This window comes from Anomalospiza imberbis, chromosome 19 (assembly GCF_031753505.1).
Source record: "Anomalospiza imberbis isolate Cuckoo-Finch-1a 21T00152 chromosome 19, ASM3175350v1, whole genome shotgun sequence".
Taxonomy (NCBI): domain Eukaryota; kingdom Metazoa; phylum Chordata; class Aves; order Passeriformes; family Viduidae; genus Anomalospiza; species Anomalospiza imberbis.
The window spans coordinates 3,993,331-4,010,089 of NC_089699.1; the positions used below are offsets into that span (position 1 = coordinate 3,993,331).

A 16,759-nucleotide genomic window follows, 5' to 3' on the forward strand; every position below is an offset into this window, starting at 1 on the left:
TTATAAACCTGGCAGGCAAAGCTGGCAGAGCAGGACATGCCAAAAAAGCATTTTTATAATAAAATCCTTCACCGAAGTTATTTCTAACCCACAAGAGCCACTTGCCTTAACCAAGATATCCTGCCACGGACACCCAGCCACCCATCCTCAAACTCTCCGAGCGGCAAAACAATGACACAGAACTGCCCATGCAGCAGCAAATTGCAGAAATAAAGCTGCACACGAGAAAACCACGTGTTCCCAGCAGCAGTGTAAGCAGGGGAGCTGTGGATTTGACTACTGGGACCAGAACTGCCCTGGAAATGGTTTGTTGTTTTTTTGGTTGTTTTTTTTTTTTTTTTTTAATCCCAAATTTCTCAGAAACAAAATACAGAACTGCCTTGTGCAGACCCTTGCTGCTGCAGCAAGCACTCAGCTCAGTAAATCTAATTAATGAGCCAGGAAAAGTGTCACTCGTTTGCTAACTACTGCACCCAGGGCTGCCAAACAGACAGATAAAGGATTTAGCTGGGGCCTATTCCAGCCAAAGGAGCTGGGAACCTGGCAGGGAGAGCAGGAGATTAGAGGGGGCTGAAAAGAAAAGAAGAGGAGGGGGAAAAAAATCCCACTAGATTAGCACTTTGCAAATGCAAGCATGTAAATCAGCTTAGGGTTGCTATAATGCCACCCTTGTGAGCATCTGGGCACAGCAGCGGGCAGGGCCCGGCCGAGCCCGCCTTTATTTGGGCTCGGGAGTCCCACGCCAGCAGCTCCCTGACAAAACCAGCAGTCCTGTTCTCAGCAGCTCTGGGAGCTCGCACAGGAAGCCAATTAGGGGAGACCTGGGAACAGAGGAAGATTCATAATTGCAATTAAGGCTTCAAAGTGCTGATCTCAAGCGCGGCTGTTATAGATGGAGCTGGGGGAGGGAAAATCCCAACAAACTCTTTGAAACACGGGGCTTCAGGATACCCCCCAAGCTGGGAGAGCTCCTCACCTCCAGAACAAGGCATCACCTGGCAGCAAAGGACTCAGCTCTGAGGGGCCCAGGCAGGACCAAGAGATTTGGGGTTAAATCTGCATCAAAGGGACCCAACATTTGTCCCTTACTGCTGCTGACCGTGAGCCTTCATCCCATCCCATCCAAAGGAGTCCTTGTGGCTCTGGCCCCAGCCATGGATCTGCTGCTCCACTGTGCCCTTGGCAGGAGAAAGGGTTGAGAAAAGCTGAGAGAAAAAGAAACTCACCCAAGGTGCCAGGGCCAGCCCCTGGAGATGTGGGGAGAGCACAGCGGGGCTGCAGTGGCTCTTGTGCCACTCAGGACGGCTCCACTCTGCCCGTGCCCACTGCCAACCCTCACAGACACTTCCCTGTGGTGGCACCTCCTCTCCTCACACACTCCCAGCTTTCCCTCCCGCCCCTCCCGGCATCTGTGGACAGCTGGAGAGCACCTCGCCCTGGCAGGCAGCAGAGCTGGGGGCTCGGGCTGCTCCTTCTCCCGTCCCCCAGGCCCCCCAAGCCCTGGCAGCTGCAGCAGGAGCCCCGAGCCCAGCGGGGCTGTGGGACCCCAGAGACAGCAGGGAGAGGGTGACCCCCCTCAGTCATCCACAGCATGTCCCAAACTGCTGCTGCTCTCCCCCACAGGTCCAACTCCTCCTCTCCCCCTTCGGCTGCTCTGGGGAGTTGTTCCCAGGCTCAGAATCTGTGGTGTGACCTTGGAAAGTCCTTTGTGTCTCTGGAAATGCACTGGCTCTGGGTATTTTTGCATAAGCTACTTTCCCTGGGATGTTTTGCCCTAGTGCTGAGCACGTAGGGGTGGGTAATCAGATGAGGTCAAAGAAAATTCCAGCCAAAAGCCCGGCAGCCTCACGAGAGCATCCCCAGGAGCACAGCCCGGGGCAGCCTGAGAGCTCTCCATCCCGAGCAGCACAAGAGAATCCTCCCAAAGCAGGAATATTCATTTGGAGATCGGCAGCATGGCACGAGACCCAGAACAACCCACGGGCGAGCAAGGACATGGGATGGTGCTTCCCAAGGGTGGAAAAATGGGAGAAGGCAAATCCCTGGAGTCTGCAGAGCCTGCAGCCCCCCATGCTCTGGTCTCCTGCCATTGTGACACTTCCCGGCTGAGGAGGAAGCCCCAGGCCAGGAGCCAAATCCCAAATCCATCCCCACACAGATCCCCCTCCCCAGCCCCTGGCTGGACACAGTTTCCAAGAGCAACCCACACTTCTGCAATTTCAGAGATCTTCTTACCCCACCTTCCGTGTGCTGTGCCAAAAAGAGAAGTGCTCGGGGCCGGGGGGAAGTTGTGGCACCCTTTCCTATCCTGGAGAAGATTTCAGGCTCCTGCCACATCCGAGGGGCAGCTCCAGCCACGCTGCAGGGCTGGGACTGCAGAGGGCCCTGGTTTGGGGCAAGCAGTTCCAGGAACATCAACAGTCGAGAGCAAGAAAACACCGAAATAAAGCCCCCACACAAATGATCGGGGCAGGGACCACCAGGCTGTCCCTGGCACTCGCCAGGCTGCCAGGTACCCCGGCAGGGCACGTGGCCACGGACGGCTGGGCAGGGAGGCACAGGAAGGCAGCTCCAGGGCCAAGCAAGGACTTTGAGCTCCCCTAAAGGATGGCACACATGGGCAAGCTGGGCTCGGGCAATCCTGGGCCTTCCCTCCTGGTTTGAGGGGTCAGCTCCCCTCGGGCAGTGCTGCCTGGCGCTGGGCAGAGGCACACCCCCCCTGTGAGTGCAGGGAGCTGCATCTGCCCACCTGGACGCTGACAGAACAGCTCCATCCTCACCAGCTGCTGCCACAAGCTGAAGGAAAGGCTCTTCCCACCATCCATCACCAGTCTGCTCCATTTGCTCAGCATGAGGGCTCTGCTTTCCAGTCTGGAGGAGACTCAGTCATCACGCCTGCCCTTGCAGCCATCAAAGCCGGGATTTCTGCTGCCAAGACGGAAATTTCATCCCCATTTAGAGGGAAAGGTCTCCTGCACCCCTTCCCCAGGGGGGCTAAGCCCCATTAGCAGAAGCTTTCTCCAGCACACAGAAGCGGCTCAGGCCTTAGCACGTTCACTATTTACAAGTTCCCTCTGTAGCTCCTCACCAGAGAGCCACCCGAGGTATTTTCAGAGGGACTGTCCATGAGCACTGGAATTACAGTGCATTAATGAGCAGGGAATTACAGTGAATTAATTAGCAGGGAGAGCATCCCAACAGTCACAAGGTCAGAACACAGCACCCAGAATTCACACCTGGGAGTTACTGAGGGAATGGCACACAAGATCTGCCACCTCTAAGGGCTTCCATCCCCCCTGAACAATGGGGGAAACTGACCTCCTCAGATGGACCAAGTCCTCAGGGCTTGCAGAGGAGCATTCAGCAGGAAAACCCAGTTCCCCTCCAAAAACTCCCCAGAGCACAGCTGCTCAGAGAGGGAGAAACCACTGGGGGATTAAAGTCCACACTCACCACCAGCTAAAGAAGGAAACTGCCATTGCTGCCCTACAGAACATTGATCTTGTCGGGGATTCAGCTGAATTAAGGTGTCCAGAGCTGGCTGCGCATGGCCAGGTGCACTGTGCTCCCTGAGGAGTTTATTCATGGCGTGGTTTGTGTTGGCAGGGGCCCTGTCCAGCCTGAAATCTTTGTGAACTTCTGCCCAGCCAGCAACCCACGAGGCACAGCAGCCAACACTCCTGGTGTCTTCTTCCTTACAACACCAGGAAGGCCAAAAACTTCAGGATTATCATCCTAAACCCCAAAAAGCGATGGAGTCCAGGCAAGAGGGAAAACCAGTAAATCATGCAGTGACTTTGGAGCACCCCATCAGCTCCCTGCTCTGCTGTGGAGCTCTGTGGGGACTCTGGGTCTGTCCAGGGACAGGAGCCATTGCCTCTAACAGCCAGCCTGAGATGGGGGTGGAGAGGCCACCCAGGACATCACCAACCCCATCCCACCCCTGCCCACTCACTGGGCTCTGGGAGTTTGGCCAGGGTAAGAGCAGCCTCTGTTTTCCTCCTCAAAAACCCCAAGGCCAACAGAAATGACACGGATCTGATGTGAGTAAGAGCTGCCCAGCTTTATAGCTCGGTTTTCAGAGAGGAAATGCTCTTGTTCCTGGCAGCAATTCTGAAAACCCCTGGCCACATGATGCAAGAGTTAATTTTAGCCTCTACCAGTCATTGTCACCGCAGTGGAGGTTGAAGTTTCACCCAACATCACAGGCAGTTCCTGGCTCCAGGTGAAATCCCAGGAGGATTGAGGCTGGGGACAGCTGTGGTGCGGTCACAGCCTGACAGGAGCTGGGTGCCACCAGCAGGGTGGGATGGAAGCCCCAGGGCTCCTCTCTAGGGAAGGTGGAAGTTCAGCACAGGAGTTCCTGTGTGTCACAGGGAGACAGGGGGAAAAACTAAAAATTCAGCAAGTGCATCATTTAGAGAGGAAAAAAAAAGGTGTTTCCCGAGGTGCAGCAGCAGCCTGAGCTGTTCCTGCTGAGAAGGAACTGAAGGACACAGCAGTGGCCAGTGACTCCTCCCAACACTGCCAGGGACAGGGCACATCCCTGCTGGGAGGGGTCTATGGCCACTCTCCTGGGGCAGGGGTGGTAAAACCCCGGTTGTTTTCAGGCTCAGCAGGAGACCCTCCCAAAAGCCTGTGGGACACCAAGTACTCCTGTGCTGAACTCCCACCTTCCCTAGAGAGGAGCCCCGTGTCCCACGTTCCGTGCCCCCTACAAGGGCCTTTTCTGGCCGTGGTCCCTGGGAAAATCCCTTGTCCCTGTGCAAAGTCATGTGTGAGTGGCACTGCCACGTTCAGAACACGAGGGAAACACCAACACTGCCACACCAGGAGAACTGCTCCTCGCCGTTCTGTGTTCCCCTGACCCAGCCCTGCCTGTGCCTCTCCCAACCCTTCCCAGGACTCCTGTCCCCCACAAACGTCCTGTGGCTCCTTACTCTGCTGCCCTGGCTCAGGGGAGGGGTGCAGGCTTGGTCTGGTGGGTTTTTTCTATAGAATAAACATCTCCCAGCCCGAACAGGGCCAGGGGCCATCCCAGGTGGCACAAGGGTCCCTCCCAGAGAGGAACCCAATCCCTGCCCCACTGCCTTCCCCTTGCAGCTCCCTCATGACGCAGGAGGGGACAGCTGATCCTAATTCCTTCTGGCTATTTGGAAAAACAAGTTTACACTGAGATTTCAATTGGCCCTGTCTCTGCTTAACTCCTCCAGCTGTGAAACAAAGTAAGTGAGAGACAAACTCTACAAACAAGCAGCGTGACCATTTCTGAGGTCTTTTTGTGAGCTCTAATGCCAAACCCACTAAACAGATTAACTTCCAGCATAAACAAGCAAGTAAATCTTTCCCCCAAGGCCCTGTGTATCCAAAGGAAGCTTTAGAAGTTGCTTCCTGCCATTGTGGAGGCCCTGCTGGGAACCCAGGAGCCTTTTCAGTCCCTGACTTGGTTGCCCAAACCCTTCAGATCACTCCCAGCACCGCTGGCTGCAGCAGCACAAAGGACAGGTGATGGCAGGGGCGTTGTTGTCCCCATCACCCTCAGGCCAAGGGCAAGCGGGGCTGGAACTCACGAATCTGACAGGAGGGCATGAGCCCCGCCTGGAGTGGTACAGCCACAGCATCCCCATCACTGCGAGGGGAAGGGAGGAAGGACTGCTGTCTCCCGAGGGAGGACAGCCCAAGGAGAGGGGGCACCCATCCCCCTGTGGCCAAGCCCAGCAGGCTGCGCCCCCTGAGCGCCCTCACACAGCCACGGCAGCATCCACGGCTCCTTGTGAGGGAGGACAAGGAGCCCAGAGCCTGAGACCTTTCCAAAGCCCTTGTTCTCCTCTGGGAAGCTGCAGGCTCGGCCCTGGAAGTCATTCCCGTGTCCCAGATGTCCCAGACCTGCAGAGGTGAAGGGGGACAGCAGCACAAAGGAAAGGTGCTGGCACTGGGGACGTTGGGGAAGTCCCACCGCGGTGAGCCAGCTCCAAGCCCCTGGGCTGTCTGTGCCTGAGGGCAGGGCCCTGAGCTGGACCATCCTTTGGGCTGGCCTTGTACAGCCACAGCTACAGCCCTGCAGCCCAAAAAGCCATGGAGAACACAAGGCAAGGGGGGCCCCTTCTCCACATGAAGAACCCATCCATGACTCTCTGTCCCCTCTCCCCAGCTCAGGGACTGGATCTAGTCACACCACAGCCACAAGCAACACCAAGAGCAACCCAGCCAGGCTGGCACAGCCCTGACCTCAGAGCAAGCTCCCAAATCCCCCCTGGCACCTATCACAGGAGCAGGGAGTTCAGCACAGGAACTTCCAGGTCCTCCCAGAATGGGCTGGAGCTTCCTGGCACAGGGGCTTTTCTCCCAAAAGGGGCAGAAAAAAGGTTCCTCCATCCCAGCCCTGCTCCTGGCAGCTGAGCTGACAGTGACTCTCAACACCCCACTTCCAAAGGCTGCCCCCTTCAGCCTAAAGCACCACGCTCATGGTGATGGCCTGCTTGGAGCCCACCCGCAGCAGGTGGGATGACGTTTAACTCTCACCTGGAGCAGGTGGGATGGCATTTAATTCTCAATATCCTCCATCACTTCTAAACCCAGCACCGGGATCTGGCAGCTCAGGGCCATGGAGTTCCCAGGCTCTGGGCCATAAAAGTGGCTTTGCAGCCATTCCTCCACACCCTGGAGTTCCCTAAGGGAACAGCCCCCCTGGCATGGAGACCAGATCAGCCTGGGGACAACTCCCAGTTAATGAGCAGCCCTCGGGGAACATTAACCTTGTTGGCTTTGATTGCAACCCAGCTAATTGATCCAGGGAGGCCTCAGGCAGGATCCCCACAGCTGGATGAGGAGCAGCAGGGATCTCTCCCAGGCTGGAATTCCCTCATTCCCACTGCAAAGCCTCCACACCTGAGAGATGCTGTGACTCCCCCAGGCAGCTGCACACTCGTGTGTACCCGTTTAGGAGCTTTATCAACACAAAGACACCGATAATGAAGAAACATTGGCGGAGTTTCACATGCACAGACTGCCAGAAACAATAGAAAAGGGAAATGCCACCTGAAAGGATGGGAGCTTGTTTGCCGAGAAGCCTCTGGGCTGAGGGTTTAAATAGACACAGAGTGATGGGGGAAGCAGCTGAAAGGGGAAGCGTTTCATCCTAATTTGAGGCAACAAAGAATAGGCCTTTGTGGAAGGGATGAAAAACACTTCTGCAGGCCCAGAGCAACGGCGCCTTTCCCAAAGCGTGCACGCAGCAGCCGTGCCCCATCCACACAGCCCCAGAACCGGCAAACACGGGAGTGAAAACACCCGGGGCGGCCACACAAACCCTCCAGCACAGGGCACAATCACGGCAAACTCCCTCCCCCGGCAGCTGCTGAGGGCAGTCACAAGATCGGGGGGAGCTGAGCCCTTCCTGCTCAGACGCAGCAGCCGCGAGCGGCGTGACCGGGGACGGTGCCCGTGTCCTCCATCCCCTGGCACCCCGTCACATGGGCTGCTCATGCCAGCTCTGCTCGCTTCTGCTTCAACCCCCCCCCAAAACAAGCACCAGCAGCGTTTGGGGAGCACCCAAGCTGCTCCCAGCCCAAGCGCTGTGGGGATTTCGAGCAATGAAACAGCATTTGAGGGGAAGCCAAGGCCCAGCCCCATCTCTCTTACAAATACAAACAGAGCCCCTGGGGCACCCGGAGTCACTGACAATTGTCACCGAGGATTGTCACAGCGCCCCACGCAGCCGGGGAGCGCTTTCCCATTCCCCTGCTCACTCGGCCAGCGGCTCACGCTCACATCTGCCGCTAAAACCACGCGCGGTCCTTTGCCCCGGCCGGCACAGGTGGGGACGCAGCCCCGGGGCACCCCGAGGCTTCCAGCCCCGTTCCGGGAAGGAGCAGCCCAGGTGGGAGCGCTGAGCCACAGCTGCCCCGGCAGGTCCGGCCTCCAGGCTCGGCTTTACCAAGCCAGAGGCTGAATCTGGGTGAGCTCTCAGGCGCTGCAGGTTCAACTCAGCTGAAGTGAAACCAGCCCAGCCCCGGGCTCCAACCCCCGCCACGCTCCCGGAGCATCGCTCTGCTGCGGCTGCACGGCCCCAGCTCCCGTCCAGCCGCACATCTGCCATCCCGGCCGGGCCTTCCCGCTGCGCCAGCCGCCGGGAGCCCATCAGCCGCAAGCTGAAGTTGCCTTTTCTTTTTTTTTTTCCCCAGTGGCAGAGCTTGAAATCAGAGATGAACAAGTCTGAAGGAGCTCCTGCCTGGCCTCTCATGTATTCCAGATGCACATGCTCCAATCGCCGCTTGCCAAACAGGATACGAGGCGCAAGGAAATAAAGCATTTTATCTTCAAGCTTTTCCAAGAGGGTATTAGAAACAATGGGGAGGAAATACAAAATTAACACTAGAGAAGAGCAATTGGCAGTGCCCTTGCGAGGCTGTTCTTCATTACAAGGCTGCCTATTCAGCGGCTTTCATTAGGAAAAACACATCGCAGAGCCATTCCCAACAGTGTCCCTATTTCCTAATTAGGCTCCGCCAAAGAGCTGCATCTCTCAGTTCCCGCCCGGCACACAATCACAACAATTACCATTTCATTGCACCCGGCCGCCGAAAACACCGCAATTAAAGCATCTGAGGAGTCACACGGGCGCGTCAGCAGGGAGACAAGTTCTCACGTCGTGCTAATTGGCGGCCAAAGACGGATCAGAAGGACGGGGACGGCGGGGTTTGGTCTCCGTGCTGGGAAAGGCGCTCGGGCGCTGCGGCCGCTTCCCGGGCTCCCTCCCAGGAGGCCGCGGACGGGCTCGGTGCCAGCAGGGAGCACTGGTGACAGGTCCTGTCCGCCCCTCCGGGCTGCGGCACGGGGAGATGCTCTCCGGATCCTCGGGAATATCCCTGGATCGCACCCCCGTCACCAAAGAGCCCTGACCCAACCCCAGGTGATGCAGCTGCTCTGCGTGGGTTGCAGATGTCACCTGGAGCCGCCGGTGATGGCTTTGGATGGGTGGGACCCTGTCCTCACACCGGGCATGAGAGACGGGACAAGGATGGGGAGTCCTGAGCCTCTGAGGGAAGTGGAGCAAAGGAGAGAGGAGGAAAAGAGCTGCAGAGCCGGGATTGCGCTCACAGCTCCCGTGGGCAGTGACATTTCCAGCCCGAACCAGCAAAGCACAGAGCTGCCAGGCAGCAGTGCAATGCCCAGGGAGTTGGGGGCAGAGTTTCCATATAAACCTCATCCTCCCTCCCCATCCTCTCACCTGGACGTTCAAATCGCTGCTGGGAGCAGAGCTCAGACAAAAAGAGCCTCTCACAGCTCAAAAGCACCTGGGCCACTCACCTGAGCACTTTCCCCTGACAGCCTCAGGCACAATTTTCCCCTTGCAGATTAATAATGCAAAATTGAGCAGGCCTGCCGCGCTCAGCGGGCAGCCAGGAAAGAGAAGTTGAAACTGCTCCAGGGTGAGCTGCAGCATGGCAGGGTCCCCATGCCATGCTGGGCTGTCCCGGGTCCCCAGCAGAGGCAGAGCACTGATGCTGGCATCCCTCAGCCCCAGGGCTGCTGCAGCTCGGGCAGCTCGCCCTGCCAGAGCAGCTCATCCTGCTGCAGCAGCCACTGCTCCTCTCTGCCAGCACTTCCCACTGCTCTCAGTTCTTCTTTCTCAGTGCAAAACCCACATCTTCATTTTCACACTCAGCAAGAAGGCATTCGGGGCCACTTTTGGTTGGTTTCTGTCCCAGCTGGATGCCCTGATCTCCAGGGGGAGGAGGGAGAAGCCAGCGGCACCGTCCTACAGCCCAGAGGTGTGGGGCTGCTCCTCACCCAACCAAGGCACAGCAGAACTCCACTTTCTCTCCCTGAAGAAGCACCTCCCGCACGTCTCGTGCCCTTTCCTCTGCCCTGAGCAGGCTGCAGAACTGTGGGAGCAGGACAGGGTTGGCCACACAGGGCCAGGGAAGGCAGAGCACCGACCTCACATCCCAGCTCCTGCCGCAGCACACCTGGCCCTGCCCAGCTGCTTTCTCGGAAAACATCACCTGAGCACCCTCACGCAGACTGAGGGACAGAACCACTGCCACCACCACAGCCGGGCTCTGGCTCCTTATCTTCTCACCTTGCTGTCCTAGAGCTCTAATCTGAGCAGCACCCAGAGCTCCAAACCACTTTGCAACCAGGTTTCGGAAACACTTCATAACCCCATCCGAGTTTGTGCTTTGAACAAGAGAAAAAAACCAAACACCAAACCAACAGACCTTTCTGACAGCCAGGAAAATTAAAGCCTTGACATCCTGCATAATCCCTGGAGTTTGCCCCGGACCGAGATTTAGAAAATTGACCTAAATGGGAAAACAAAACAAATTGCAGCTGTTCAGCATCAGGGCAAGCAGCAGGAGCAGCACCAGCCTGCAGCTGCCTGAGCAGTTTCGCTGCCGCGGGAGCAGCACTGCCCGAAACCAGCCCTCAGCAAAGCGAACGGTGCCGGTGACAGCAGCCAGCTTGTCACAAACATGAAAACAAAGGGCTGAAAGCTCTTTTCTCCCTCTTTCGTTAGTGATTTGAATCAGCAGAGCCTTTTTCTCCCTCAGGGCTCACACCTCCAAAGCAGCTCGATATCCTCTGGGGAAGGCCGGGCCGGGCACTGACTGGGTGGCACTGGTGACACTGGGAGGCCACAGGAGCACCCGGTGGAAGATGCTCCTCGGCGGGCACAACAACCAGCACGGGCTGCTGCAAGAGGCAGCGCGGGCACAGCTCGGGGCTGGCACAGGTCCAGCTCCCGATGCTGGAGGGGTGACGCTGCTGAGCTTGTCACATCCCAAACCACATCCTGTTGCCAAAGCAGAGCCTTCCCTGGGGCTGCACCTCAGCCCCTCGGGCCGCGCAGACCCGGCTGAGGGAGCGACAGGCGACTTGTAACCTTTGGGTCCCTTCAGGGAAGGGCTCTGTTGCAGTGGCCGGGGTGAGTCACTGCCGCCCCGCCAGCAGCCCTGCCAAAACTCCGGGCGGGGACCGGAGAGCCCCCGGCATTTCCCGGGGACCCCACCACGGCGCGGTGGTCCCCTGGGGCGGGCAGGGCCCCACACCTGGCCCCGAGCAGCATCTCCGTGGGGCCACGCGGACGAAAACAAACACAGAGTCCCGAAATGAGTCACAACAGCCGGGCCGTCCTCACCCGCGGGGTGACACCGGCTCCTCCTGGCCAGGCACGGCCGGCCACGGGCTGCAAGGACACCCCAGGGAGACGCGGGGCGGGGAGCCCCTTCCAAGGGTGCAAGAGAAGCCCCCACCCCGGGCAGTGACACCCCGCTGGTGGGTTTAAGAGGAAGCCCCCAGCTACACGCGACCCCCGCACGCCATCGGTTTCTGTCCCCCTCCTGTTACCCCATCTACAGCGAGCCCCCGCAAACGGCACTGCCCCCTCCGGGCACGGCGGTACCCAGTGCACCAACGCCCCAACCCACGGGTTTCACGGACACCCCGGGAATACAAGGGAGCTCTTCCTCCACGTGCACGGGTGTACGGAGCCACCCGTCTCAGTCTCCGCGGGCTCGGTGCGTGCACGGTCCCCGCGTCCCGGTCACAGGAACACCACGGGCTCGGTGTGTGCCCTGTCCCCCCGTCCCGGTCACAGGGACACCCCGGGCTCGGTGTGTGCCCTGTCCCCCCGTCCCGGTCACAGGGACACCACGGGCTCGGTGTGTGCCCTGTCCCCCCGTCCCGGTCCCCCCGGCTGTCCCACCTGCGGGGCGGCTGCCGCCGGGGCTCCGTGCCCATCCTCGGCCAGCCCCGCCGGGCTCTCACCGGGCTCCGCTCCACGCCGGGCGGCACCGGGGCGGGCGGGGCTGGCCGCGGGTCCGCCCCGCACATGTGCGCGGCCCGCCCCTCCCCGGCCGTGCCCCGGCACCTGCCCCCCGCTCCCCGCTCCCTCCGCCCACCCAGCCCTCCGTCCTTCCCTCCCTCCATCCAGACATCCCTCTGTTCCTGCCTCGCTGCCAGCACCCTACCGTTCACCCAACCAGTCATCCATGGATCCCCTCGTCCATCCATCCACGGACCCATCTATCATGGCACTACCACCACTTTGCCTTCCACCCTTCAGTCTTCCATTCACCCACCCCTCCTTCTGTCCCTTGCTCCTGCCATTCTGCCCCTCATCCATCTGTGCATTCATCCACCATCCTGCTATTCATCCATCTGCCCTTCCCTCCATCCATCTCTCCTTCTTTCCATCCATCCATCCATGCACCTTTCCAACCCTTCACCTGCCACTCCATCCATCCATCTGTCCATCCCTCATCCATCCCTCCCTCCATCCCTCCATCCATCCCTCCATCCATCCCTCCACCCATCCACCTCTCCATTTCTCCCTCCGTTCCTCCCTCCCTCCGTTCCTCCCTCCTGTGTGTGATGTTTTCCTCCCCTCCCTGCACTGCCCTGTGCCTCACCTTTGCAGGGCAAACCCTCAGCCCCTGCGTGCCTGTGCCAAGGCCAGGCTGGTGACACCAAGCTGGGGACGTGCTGCTCTGGTGGCACCTGGGAATGGCCTTTTCCTGTTGCCCTCGTGGCTGCTCCAGGCCCGTCCTAGGCTGGTTCCTGGCCCCACACCTGTCCCCTGCCCCCCCTGTGCTCGGGGCTCGTGGCCGGATCCCGCCGGCCGGCACCGAGGGCAGGAATCCGGGCGGGTTCCTCTGTGGATTTCGGTTTGTCAAAGAGAGTGACCGCTGTCACTGCTGCTCCGAGAGTCGAAACCTGCTCAGGGGCCAAAATAGCTGTGGGTTCGGCAGTGAAATTCCAGTGAATTTTAAAAAAAGCAAACCCAGTCAGAGCCGAAATCCCCTTTCATTGGTGGTCCACAGAGACAAACGCCCGCTGTGCAAAGCACGTGGGACGAGAGCCCTGGGTGCCTGCGTCACCTGCGCCAGGTGAAACCCCCGTGGAGGGACATGGGCTCGGCCTTGGCCAGCTGAGCGGCCACCAGCAGTTCAGAAGAAATCCAGAGGCAGCAAAAATAGCGGGACAGGGAAGGTCAGGTGGCGATGTCATGGTGCCAGCTGCCCCAAGGTGCTGACCTGGGAAACAGCCAAGTGCTCAGGGAGAGCTTTGTGTCGCAGCTCCTCTCGGCCAGAGGTCCTCACTGGATGCCAGTCTGGGATGCCAATCTGACCTTTTCCACCCCTCCTGCCCATTCCCACCTCCTCATTTCAGACCCAGCTTCTCAGGCAGATCCCTGAACTGGAGGAACTGGGAGGTGAGTGAAGGGCCAAAGCTGCAGAGGCCAAACTCCTCTGGCTGCTGGGGCTGCAGTGTGTCCCCTCCTGTCCCTTCCCTTCCCACCTGAGGCACTGGAGCTCCTTGTTTTGCTCTGGGGACCCGGGGCAGCTGAGGAAGTTACCAAACATGGGCTGGGGGGGCTCGCGGCGGCGGAAGGAAGCGGAGGAGGGCAGGGAGGGGCCGTGCCAGGGCTGCAGTGGTGACAAACAGCGCGTGGGGCCACCAGGCTGACACGGCCAGCTCGGGGAAAGGGCTCTGGAACAGGGCCACCTCCAAGGGATGTCGACACCAGCATGTTCCTGGGAGCTCCCTGGAGCAGGGATCTGTGTTCCTCCTTATTGCTGGCTGGTCTGAGTTCAGGGGATCCTGGGGATGCCTGTGCCACACCAGGGTGACAACAGGCAGCGGGAAGTGATCCCAGGTGGCTTTTGGGGTCACACAGAGAGCAGGAATGGCATCCCCAGTGTCTCCCACCCCCAAGGAGAGGTAGCACTGAGTGTGGCAGTGGTGACACCCACAATGATGCCGAGCTGTTGGAGCTCCAGCCAGAGCAGGCCATGGAGCACCAGCAGCTCCGGCACATCCCAGCTCAGTTTCTACACGTGGAGCTGCTGACCAGCCCCAGCAGGAGGAGGCAGCTGAGGCTGTGCTCTGATGAGCTCATTTAGACCTCTGGGTTCTCTGAAGTTCTCTTTGACCCCAGAGTCAAAGAATGGGCTGGGTTGGAAAGGACATTGAAGGTGATCTTGTCCCAAACCGCCAGAGGGTGAAGGGACACCTTTAACTGAACAAGGTGCTCCAAGTCCCACCCAAACTGGCCTTGGACACCGACGTTCACCTTACACTGAAGTTCAGTTCATCACAGTCTCGTTCCCATTCCTCTCTGCTCCACACCCAGACACACTCCTTGAAACAGCAACTCCAACCCAGCCCCAGGCTGGGAATTGAGCATTTCAGGACCCCCCCCAAATGCCATAAAGTCACCAGCTCTGCACTCAGGCCAAGCTCTGCAGACTGCAGCCAGCACATCTCCCTGGGGTGCTGCCGCTGGTGCCCAGAGCGAGGGTTTCCGGCAGCTTTGGGATGGCTGACCCTGTCCTTAGACAGCCCCCGAGGCTGCCGTGTGCTGCTGGGGCTGCACAGGCTCCAGGTGAGCCCGTTGCTCCCTTCTCCCCGAGTTCCCACAGGAATGGGGCATCCCAGCCCCGGCAGAGCAGCTCTGCAGCCTCCCCCACCGCCCGTGCCTCGGAGGGAAGGGGAAGCAGCGTCACTGAAAAGGGAACCTTCTTGTCTCTGGTTTTCCCCACAACTTGTGTTTTTCATTTCTCAGTGCACATTCAGAGGATCCTGACAGACTCTTCTGCAGCCCTTGAGAAATGAAACTGGGGCAGAGCCCTGGCTGCGGGCAAATCTGACACCAGACCTTCCCCTTCCACCTCCCATGGAGGAGGAGACAATATAACTTTACATGACCCAATCTGTTGAGGCGTCGAAGGTTTTCTGGCCATTTCTGGGCTGGGAGGGCTCTAGAGCTGTCCCACTTTCGGCAGATGAGTCTGATCTGCCCTGATCTGGGGCTGCCGGCATTCCCAGTCCTTGGCTCAGCCCCGGCTCCGGGCGGCGCTCAGCCGAAGCTGGAGCCCTCTCCTCACTGCTCAGAGCTCCCTGCCCTGACAGCAGGGGATCCCTGTCCGGATTCCTGTCAGGGACCAGGCGGAGCGCAGGCAGCCCCGGGAAGGGGCAGAGCGCTGGGAAGAGCCGGGCTGGGAGCGGCTTTCCCGTGGGCTGAGGTTTCCACCCTGTGTCCTGCCGGAGAACTGCACTGATGGAGCGGGTTCAGCATCCCCCGGGGGTGCAGCTCAGCCGGCCCTGTGCACCCAGCTGGGAAATGAATCCCTGGAAAACACTTGCCAGGGAGTGCTCTGCCTCTGGCAGCCCCCCGGGTCAGCCCGGAGCAGGGACGATGTGAGGGTGCTGAAATTCCGTGGGTCCCGTGCCATCTGTGGCTCTGGTGACCCTCAGCCCTCTGTCTCAGCCACCTCGGAGTCTCCAGAGCCGGCAGCACCTTCACTTCCCAAAGCAGCACAGCTCCTGGTGAGTTCCTCAGCAATCGAACCGGACTTTGGGAGCTCACTCTGGGCACTGCCAGCTCAGCTGTGCCTGCACCAGGACTCGCTCCAGCTCCTGACGGCACTGAATAAATCTGGGCAAAAAGGAATAAATCTGGGCAAACCCTGGAGCTGGCTGCACGCTGGGCCTGTGCTGGGCTTCCCCCAGGGCTGGGGACAGCTGGACACGTCCCTGGGCAGCCACACAGCCAGAGGTGGAGGTGGCAACACTCCAGGGCTGTGAGACCAGAGCAGCTGCAGTTTGTTCTCCTTCCCCAGTGCACAGCCCTGTCACCCAGCACAGCCACGAGGGCACCGAGGCAGCACCACCCAGCTGTGTCCCACCCCCTCACTGCCGCTGCCCCTCCACTTTTGGGTGCACATTTTATGATGGCCAAGGTGTAAATCAGGTGTAAATCTGAAAATCTGAATAGAAAACAGAGTCCTGCACCCCTCAGGAGCTGGACTCTGCTTTCCCAAATGCAGGGGCTGAAATACTTCAGCAAGGGACATCCCAGAGAAGCATGGGACAGCCAAGATCCTCAGCTGGGACACTTGGGGCTGTTCAGCCTCTCGGGAGGTTTTGCTCCCAAATGAGGCTGCAGCAGGAGAGGGCCAGGTCCAGAAAAACAAAACAAGGACGGGGATCCCGTCCCCTTCCAGCTCCCTGGAGGGGTCCCTACTCCCGGACACGACTCATCCCCAGTCCCCATGCTGGGCTCGGCGCTGGGACCCCCAGCAGATGGCAGCAGGGCCTCAGGGTGAGCTCCCATGGAACTTTTCTTTCCGCCAATTTCCTTTTTCCCCGGCTTGCTTTAAGTAAGAGTAATCACCCCGTGCAAATCCACTGCAGATGCACCTTGGGATAAGCTGGACTAGGAAAGGGACATTTGCCCTGCTCCTTACCCTGGTGACAAACTCTGTGTCCTCTGCAGGCACCCGAATTCCGTGCCCACACCAGCCGTGAGGAGAAAATCGGGTTTGTAGACAGGGTTTAAGTGAGAAAAGTGGGACGAAGATCTCACCCAAGCCAAGCAAAAGCGGCTGGAAGCAGGACAGAGCCGGGCTGGAGCTGCCCGTCCTCAATCCTCCTTTGGGGGCAGCAGGGCGGGCAGGACAAGGAGAGGTGCCCAGGTGGGCACAAGTGGTTCTGGGTGAGACCCGCGGCCACCCCTGGCTGAAGTTCGGAGCTGCCTTTCCTGCCGCGGACAGCGAAGAGCTTTACCACGGGTGCGAGCATCACTCTCTGCTCAGCGTCCGGGGAAACTGAGGCTGACCCGGAGCGGTCCATTCGCCTTCTCCCACCACCGCCTCCATCCCCGCCCCTTCGTGCCTCCCATGCGCTCTCCTCCGGCATTGCGGGGCTCGGGCACGCCGGGATCGCCTTCCAGGCAGGCGACGGTGCCGCT

At 59.3% G+C, this 16,759-nt stretch overlaps 1 protein-coding gene across 4 annotated transcripts in view; it reads right to left on the reverse strand.

Annotated features, from left to right (window-relative positions):
* The window catches only part of PIK3R5 (phosphoinositide-3-kinase regulatory subunit 5), a 36,176-nt gene extending 24,340 nt beyond the window's left edge, over positions 1–11,836 (reverse strand). For 3 of the 4 annotated variants that reach the window (XM_068209272.1, XM_068209271.1, XM_068209269.1), the window contains exon 1: positions 11,711–11,836. The gene's annotated coding sequence lies outside the window, so the exon portion shown is untranslated. Of the gene's footprint in view, positions 1–1,226; positions 1,367–11,710 lie in introns of those variants that run through there. The other variant, XM_068209270.1, reaches the window with a different exon arrangement.
* Positions 11,837–16,759: the final 4,923 nt, after the last annotated feature.